Genomic DNA, 9,770 nt, shown 5'->3' on the forward strand with positions numbered 1-9,770 from the left:
CCTACACTTCCAAAGCCATCATCCAAATTTCCAAAAAAGGAATATACCGTACGGCCAATTTACACGCCTTAAGCGCATATGCTGTAACGACAATGATTTTCTTGAACGCGCTAGAGAAATGTCAGTTGACTTTCAGAAACGCAATTATCCGCCGAAACTGATAGAGAACGCTCTATTAAAATGTAGTTTTTTGAAGAGAGATACATTGCTCTCCCATCAGCCTATTAAACAGCGCGATCATATCGCTTTTGTCACCGTCTACAACAAATCATTGAACAACGCTAGATGCATTTTTGAACGTCATCTGAACATACTGCACAGCGATGAGAAACTTAGATATTTTCCCAACTGCTCCAGTTGTAACTTTCCGCAGATCTCGCAGTATTCGCAACATCCTCACCTCCTCCCGGTTAGTGCGACAGCAACCCGGTTGCTCTCCTTGCAATAAAACACGCTGTCAAACATATCATTTCATAAACCCATGTACATCTATCTCTAGTAACGCTAATTCCTTTACGTTCAAGATACGACACTCTTTACATTGCAATTCATATAATTTGTGCTATTTGATTATGTGCAAAAAATGCAACGTCCAATATATTGGTGAAACATCAAATTCCATGCGAGAAATATTTTATGGCCACAAATCTGACATAATTAATAATCGCCCCACCCCTGTCTCTGTACACTTTAATGCATCGGGACATGACTTTAATACTCATCTATCAATTGTACTCATTGAATCCGGATATACAAATGACATAAAACCTGAAATTTGAAAAAAATCCTACCTGAAATTTAACTCCCTTCAGCCACATGTAGGGTTGCCACCCTTCGTAGTAAAAAATACCGGCTGAGGGAGAGGAGGTGGAATAGAGGGAAAGGATGAAAGGCTCGTGGGAAAGTGGATGAGGGGTGGACGAGCACACGCATAGCGAGAGAGAGAGAGCGTGCTCGCTCAAGATAACACGAGGAAACATATGTTCCTGTGTGGTGCTGTATCATTGATGCTAGAAATAACAATGATAATAGTAATAACAATGAATAATAATAAGAATGAATAACTAAGAAAACGACTGGTGACTGCGGAGCTGGGTCTGTGTTCCAGATTTATTCAAGCTGTAGTGGAATGTTGAAGAGAAAATCCCGTAAAAGCCCTTATGAAAGGTCTTGAACCACAAATACCGGCGAAAGGCTGCCGGTATCACCTTCCTACTGGCAACCGGCAGAGCGCCCAAATAACCGGCCTGGTGGCAACCCTAGCCGCATGGATTAAACATATACGCTGGCCCGTTACAGTTGTTCAACTTCTAATTATGCTTCAGGTGGGTCGTCCTACCGTTATCCAGGAAGTGTGGATGTTGGGTGTGGATGTGTTTGCAGGACGGGAGAGGGGGGGGGGGGTCTGGCAGCGCGGCTGGCTGGTGACCGCAGAGCGACCTTGAGCCTTCCCCGAAACTCCCGGGTACAGGGAGCATCGGAAGGGTCGCCTTGCGTTTTTCGGCTGTCCGCGCTGTGAACTTTCCCCTGTTATGTGTCTGTGACACATGACCCTGGGCTGTATTTTTTGGTCTTGTCCGGTCTGCTTCGCTTTTTACTTATTTCACTTATTGTTTTTTCAACTCCCTCAGCTAGATAAGTGTCTTCGATTGTGTTTTTGCTTTTCTATTTCCCTTTCTCCCACCCTTTCTACTGGTATATATACGTCCGGTTGTACGGCTACCCTTTAACCTGATGAAGTGAAGACTCTGCACGAAAGTCTTGTTCATCTTAATTGTAATAAAGTGTTCCTACCCGTCATTCCTTCACTCAGCGTAATCACAGTTAATTGGACTTCGGTGTTGTTTTTTACTTTGTATCATACCATACAACTAGACCCCTTGGCCAGGCGACAACAGAAGAAGGAACGAGACAGCGACGACGCAACTTTCAACCGTTTACTGACGCTGAAAACAAGCGAAACATACATTCAAAGGGCCAGTTCTCACTTCGCGACGCCCGACGCGACGTCGCGAGCGGGCGGCGGAAATAGACGTGCATTTCCGGCGTTGGAAGAGGAGAGACGTCGAGCCAAAAAAATTGCCATGCCGGTCTCTTTCACGACGTCGGCGAGAGGTGGTGAGAACGATACACTGACGACCAATAAGATGACAGAGAAAGGCCACGCCTCTTCAGTTTTCGTCTGCTTTGGGCGACGGAATGCCACTGTGGTGGGAACATGAAAATCATGCGCCTTGACGGGGCGGCGGAAATGCCCGTCTACTTGCGCCGTCCGTTCACGACGCCACGTCGGGCGTCGCCAAGTGAGAACTGGCCATAACCGACACTCCCCCCACATGACGTTAAGTCACAGATAACACTCGATGGCAAACACCGATATCACCCAAACCAACAACCTTTCTTTATCACTTCTTGATTCTTTGTAAGCACCGCGGTGGGGGCACTAACACAATCTCTACCTTGTTCTACGATGAGTTCCGTTTCCACGATCTGCCTGAGATACACATCCTTTGACCTAAACTTTATCTGAGTGGCTTCAAAATCCGGCTCGCAACCGCAACCCATTACGTGCTCCGCTAAACGGGAAGAGCCGGCCTCAGCATTTGATACCTTATTTGCATGCTCTCGTAAGCGCTCATTTACGCATCGGCCCGTCTCGCCTATGTAGCACCTTCCGGATCCCAGAGGAATGGAATAGACCACCCCCACTAAGCAAGGGACCTGTTATGCCGTACCGTACAGACACCCTTCCTCCTTCATTCACAACGGCAGGAAGGGATCCCATTTTCCTGTTGACAGACACTACCACCTTTATACCATTTGTAGCTGCAACTTTCTTTAACCTGTGGGTGGCAGTATGGATATAGGGTAAGGTGACTGTCGGCTGACTCGTACTGATACATTCTCCTTCCTCTGGGGTCCTCTTACTCCTCAGCAGCCTCGTGACTACCCCCCTGACAAAATCCGGGGGAAAACCCGCTCTCGTTAACCTTAGTATCTGATCTTTAATGCTCATCTCTACCTGGTGCGAACAGGACTTCGCCACTGCGTTGCTCAACAAACTCGACACCACCCCAAATTTTACAGTCTTGGAGTGACCAGATCTGAACGGGAGAACTGCCTTCTGCATCTTCTGCCCGTTACACCAACATAACTGGGTCCCCCTTTCCCTGGGAATAGTTGATAACTTCAAATCAAGGTAGTGGAGCATTCATACGTGTGGCCTTTCTACTGTGAACTTCAACTTGAAGGGATTGCCTTGCAAACACTTTGACTAACTCATCCCACCTTACACCCTCCTTCCCCACAATCAAGAAATCATCAACAAACCTGTAAATGCGTAACACCTGAGACCCATCCCCCATCAACTGTCCTTCTAACCACTTGTCTACTACCTCCATGTACACATTACTTAAAGCTGGGGCGACCGACGAGCCTATACACACTTCCTTCCCCTGCCTTAATGTTCTGCCCTGAAATTCGACCGAGGTAGACATTATGTAGGTGGCGAGCAAACTTACAAACAGGTCCGGTGAGCATTCAGTCTCCGAGGAAAACTTCACCTGGTTCACCCTTCCTATGGACCCATTGACCATGTCCAACAAAAGATCTATATCCAAGTTAAAATACAAATCTTCAACGTCCAAAGACAACAAGTCCACTTGTTGTCTTTGTCGGTTAGAATGTATGTTTCGCTTGTTTTCAGCGTCAGTAAACGGTTGAACGTTGCGTCGTCGCTGTCTCGTTCCTTCTTGTGTTGTCGCCTGGCCAAGGGATATGTACCAACCGGCCCTATACACTATGTGCATACAACTACAATCTCGATTATACTAATGGATGTATAAGGATTGTTCAAGGTTGACCGAGACATTTGCTCGTGAAAAGTCAGTGAGTAAATGTAAATGAATAACTTTCGGAAGACGAAGTGCAATCCTCCTCGTGTCAGCGGCATGTGCAGCAGCGGCAGCTATCATGACGGCGAGTACTGTGTCTGTAGCTGTGGAACAGCGATGCATAATCAAATTCCTTGTGAAGGAGGACGTCAAGCCAGCTGAAATTTTGCAAATATTACAGGTACAATATGGGGAACAAACGACGTCGAGGCGAAGAGTGTACGAATAGTAGAAAATTTGGCGATGGGCGAGATATGATGCCAAATTAACCACATGGGCACGTCGGAGAAGACTGCAGTCACGCCAATAAGCATCGCAGGTGTTGAGCAAGCCATCCTCGAGACCCGGCGAATAACAGTTCAGGACATTGCAACCCAGCGTAAAGCGGTAACCGCATACGACGATTTCTCGACGGAAAAACGGCGGGATGAACTGCATGCACAGATTTCCGCTGTGCCGGACTCGTTGTGCCCTAGCGGGCGTTTCGTGACTCCGCGTTAAATGTTTACTTCAAATTACGTGATAAATATTTTCCTACACATATAAAAGTTATAGTGGCACACAGAAGAAGTTCTTGCGGTCAAAGCACATTCGCGAAGTAGGCGCTACAAAAGCGCCCTCAGACAGCAGCGGTTGGGCGACAGCATGGTTCCCACTTCCTAGGTTAGCCGTACGGGGATCCGAAATGCCCGCCACTGGCCCGGCACGTCAGCTCGTGGAACGACAACGCGTGGAGCTGTCCCATTTGCTGCCGTCGAGCGGCCGCTTCCGCTCTTCGCCGAATTTTTCCGTCCACCGCTGTCGTCGAGAAAAAGTTCCCATTGCTCGCGTCGGCTCACCGCAAAAACGGTTACGGTGGCCGTTTTTCCGTCGAGAATTCGTCGTATGCTGTTAGCGCTTAATAGTAGTAGACGACAACGGTACTCTACGTATCCGCTATCACTCCACTATCCCGGTGACAGAGGTGCGGATATTCCGAACGAACAGCACGACCACCATTTCTGGTGCGTTTCATGACCGCATCGCTCATCGTGCACAGCGGAGCTTCCCCACCAAGCGACTCGACAGTCTTCCACCTTAAAATGACCGCAGAGAACTGCTGGTGGTAAATGTACCACACTATTGGCGATACGACCACCGGATGCGTAGTCTCGATTCAGCAGACAACAGGTGCAGTGAACACAAGCTCTGCATATATGCTCATCATACCGTGGTTGTGCGCTAAGCTAGTCTCCGAAATAGTACAAATATGCGCACGTAATAGTGGTTTCTGTGAACGTCAGTGTTGTTTTCAGGTGCTTTTGTGTTCCAACAATGAACCTGTAGTTGAGAAAATACTCCATAGCCTACTTCTTCGTGGATAAGTAGGTTGATTTTCGCCTTGGGCTAATTGTGTGCAGAGGATGCCGCCTGTATATAGGTGGTGAAACGTCCACGTTTTATTGTTTTAACTTATCGCGTCAAGCCGGAGTAAACCCAAGCAGCAAAATGTACTGAAAGTCGAGTGCAATAGGGCTGGACGGGTTGCTGGAAGACCTTGAATAGACTCGCGAAAGTAAAAAAAAACATTGATAAGACACATACCGTCCACCCCTATCGCACTCTACTTTCAGTACATTGTGCTGCTTGGGAACGTAGTTTTAAGCGTGATAGCATTTCTTGAACGCGCTTTTGGGCCTCGACGAAGCGTAGCGTGAGTGGAGAGGGGTCCTTTCATTCTCGCGATATGCTATCTCCCCTTCGTCCGTTTCTTTATCGCGGCACCCGTTCAGTGGGAAGATTTTGGAGGATTGGATCGGAAGGTCTCTACGATAACGGTTCCCAAAACATGATAAGCCAAGCACATGATCCCTTTGTAGTGGCTTGCATCCCGTTGCTGACCTTGAATATCACAGCTTGCAAGGAGACAAGGAGTGGAGCAGAGTGGGTTGGGCCCTGGGCTGATCAGAGGGTACTCTGTACGTCCATGCTGTGTATGTATTCGTCCATTCGCCGCAAGTGATAGCATTCAAATACACTACCTCATAATCTTACGCACGACCTTGGCTTGCCCCTACCCACTCGGCCATGCCGTTGTCGCTCAGTGTGTCACAGCGCGTCTCAGGGGTCGCGGTCCTAGCGTCATACAGCGCGGTAGGCTCATCATAAGCTCATCATAGGCGCGGCCATACAGCGGTCTGGGGGTCGCGACAGATTCAGCGGAGTAGCTCGCGAATAGGCTCATAAACTATAAAGAAGAGATGTCCATAGATCGTGTTCTGCCCCAAAAAAGCTAGTGTTAGCGGGCCAAGAGGTCCACAAAGGAAGCTCACTTTAGTAAATAGGAACGGCCATCCGCGCTTCCACGCGGTTATTTTTCTGTCTGCGATGGTGTCTGGACCGGCGTACTACGCCTGACACTGTTAAATGAAATATCAGCGTCAAGCTTGTGTATTACCCTTCAGGCGTTGAAATCGACAAGTTTGTGTTATCGCGAAATCAGGGGGGAGGGGGTTCCGACACGATATCGTGTAGTTCTTTGTTGATGGGTTGTAGGGTAGCTAGGTTTGGGAACCACTGGCGTAGGCAATGTTTTTTTTTAATTCCGTGTTAGCGCCGCGTAGCAACTGTGGCTATGAGCTGCTTACGGACGTGAACAGATGACAGCAGGAAGGAGTGGGAGACAGAGGGGTTAGTATGCATCCTGGGCCAACTTCAGGGGGAACTGTGCCGACATTCGTCTGGAAAGTCTTCGGAAAACCAGGGAAAACCTCAGACAGCACAGCCGGTGACAGGATTCGAACCCGTGTCACTTCCCAGTCTCTGCGTGGAAAGCGATGATCCTAACCACAATGCCACGGGAGCTGGTCGTAGGTAATGTACTGCGGAGGTAATGTACTCAAAGTATGCGGAGCATTCGCTTGAGTGGAACTGCAGCAAGGGAGGCCGACAAGTGTGTTAAAACATAAACGACAGGAGACCTGCAGACTCGCAACTAGCAGAAGTTTAATGAAAGGAGACAATTACCGTATTACCGTACACTGTTAAAAATAAATCCGTAGAAAAACGGGAATTTTACTCGATATGATATTGCCATACATTTGTCCGTTCCCTGATCAACGGAGCACAGTTTCTTTACAAACAAATGCTCCGTTGCAAGACGTTACGAAAGCGCCGTAGAAAAACGGACATTTTTACCGATGCCGTACTTGAAATTTGTCCGTTCTACGGTGTACGGCGCGCTGTTTCTTTACCGCACATTTTCCGTTATAAAATGTTAAGGTGTGCCGTTTTTCTACTAGTGATTGCTGCTTTATAATGAAGTGTACCAGCTTTTTTCTACAGCTCCACATGTTTGCACTAGCTCCTGTACGACGCACATTCCAGTAGTACTTATGACGAGGTACTGCTATTCAACCCATACACAATTGTACTAACGGAGACCGCATATAAATGCTTCACAGGAACAAAGATGTGTAGACAAACAGGAGAAGGGCATCGCAGCCTCTGACCGATATACGGTAGGATGTGCTTGTGCTCTGGAGTGGTGATACGTCTCTTCTAAGCTGGAAAACTTACTTTAATACATCCACAATGTAACATTCGCTGCTCAGATTACTTGTCACCAACACAACCGGTGCAGGAACTGTGCTTTCTAAAAATATTTATTTAACAAGTTGGTATTGTTGGAAGGCGCACTTCGTTTGACGCAACAGCTCAATCACCTTAAGTGCCTTTCTTGAATGTGTCTTCCTGGTTTGTTTTGTGCCCCGATCCTCTGGCTGGTTCATGATATGTCTAAAGGAAGAAACACGACGCATTTAAGTAAGGTACAAATGTCGTATGTAAGACTGATAAACGTTCGTCCGTTAGTGAATTGTAGTTTCAGTGTCCGACTAGCCGATGATATGTACATTGGCTTCACAGTATAATATGTATACCAGTCTACATGAGGGACGTGAATTTGACCAAACAAATTGGAGGTTATTTGAAAGGATGCAGCAAATCAAATCAAAATCAAGTATGGGAAAAATTCCAGTGAATTTAGATATAAACTTCATTTTAGAAGCAAATTTAGTTTCAAAATGAATAGTGCATCTAATAAAGGATTCAAAATTTTATTGCATTCTACTTCTGTCGAAGTATAAGGATTTAGATTGGCTAGCTGGGCTTGTTCTTCCAGGAATTTTTTCTATGTTGCCAGACTTCTGGATTTCGCAATGGATATAATGAATGAATGGAATGATATGATAAATACAATAAATAAAGTGGGATTCGATTTCATTCAGATTTAAATCGTGGCAGGATTTAAACTTTCACTACACTCGCAGTGCAGAATTCTGTTGACAGGTATCAGCTGGTCATGTCCTGCACATGTTGCTTTTCATTATCGTTAATGAAATACTGTATTATGCGTATAAGTAGTGTCATACACACGCTGGCTTTGTAGGACGTTGTCAGAAACCATGCCGCTTAGTTGGTGAACAATAAGTGGACAAGTATTACATTATTTTGTCCTTGAACGTACCTTTCAATAATGAATTCCAGTGAAGCATTCGCATGCATCATTGGTGTTTCATGTTCAGGGCAAAGTATGCAGAGAACATAAGCATCGCAGCATCAAGGAACTTCCGAACTACTGTGCGGGACAGTGGAAAACACTGAACATACCATCATGCATTGTCCAAAACATGCTGCACAAAGAGGCATCTTGAGGCTGACCCTTGGCCATCTCGACAGCAGGGACTTCAGCATAGAGAAAGTCTTAGGCGTATGGGACGCTAACCACAGGGACGCGGCCTTCAATGCTCTTGTCAATTTCATTGTGAAATGTGGACTAGAAACTCTATACTAGACGGAGCGTGGACATTACGGCGGATGTGAACGGCGCGCTCGGTCCTGCGTTGTCGCGGTCGAGACGCTCACCCCGGTGAGCTTTTGCGGTGCGCTCGCACATTCTGTGGTGCAATCGTACCGTTTCCTTTCTTTTTTCTTTTCTGCTTTGGGGTGTACCGTCTTTCTTTTTTTGGGGGTAGCAGAATTCGCTTGCGCGAATTCAACCTCCCCTTGTTATTTTACCAACCACCACCACCAACTTCCGAACAGCTTCAAAGGGTATTGCTCGTTTCACGTCAAGAAAAAAAGTGCTCTGACTGAAAATGTCACCACCTGAAACGAGAATGTATGAACCTGAGCTTAATGGTTGGGGCAGCACATTCCCTGGAAATAGAAAAGGGGTTCTACTTAAAATCTGGAACTTCTATCCAAGTCTGTAAAAAGAAGAAAAAGTCACGTCAATCAGACGGCAACAATGATTTAGGCAAAGACAAAGCCTTGCTGCACTACAAGAAAGACATGCAAATGAGACGCTGACTAATGCTGCCGAGCTGTGTATGGCGTAATCGTATTACATTCGGCCTTTCGTTTTTTGCCCATTAGGAAAATACACAAACTTCTGAATATACCTACACTGCAGCGGGTTGTGAGTGCAGGATATAACAACGCGCATGAGACGAACCACAGCCTGGGGAATAAGAAGTCTGGCTTATGTTGATTTTAGCCGACATGTTTTTGCGATACACATTCATGAGCACTGTGCTATGTAAGTAACAATGAGTATACGGTCAGTTGCTCACCTTCGGTGGTGCAAGCAGTGAAGAAGCTCAAGGGCCCAAGTACTAGGGTCTGGCAAAAAAAAAAAAAAAAAGACCGATACGCGTCTGTCGCTGTCGCCGCCATTGGAAATTTGAAAAGGAAAACAAGTCAACGGTCAACGGCACAACCGTGGTCTCCTCTAGTGGGAGGATTTCGAAGATAGTACCCCTCTCTGTAACGCAAAGAGCGCTGGGCGAATACGGACGTTCTACCCGTTTATTAAGCATACGGACGAACGTGCTT

This window comes from Ornithodoros turicata, chromosome 2, assembly GCF_037126465.1.
Source record: "Ornithodoros turicata isolate Travis chromosome 2, ASM3712646v1, whole genome shotgun sequence".
In the NCBI taxonomy this organism is placed as follows: Eukaryota; Metazoa; Arthropoda; class Arachnida; order Ixodida; family Argasidae; genus Ornithodoros; species Ornithodoros turicata.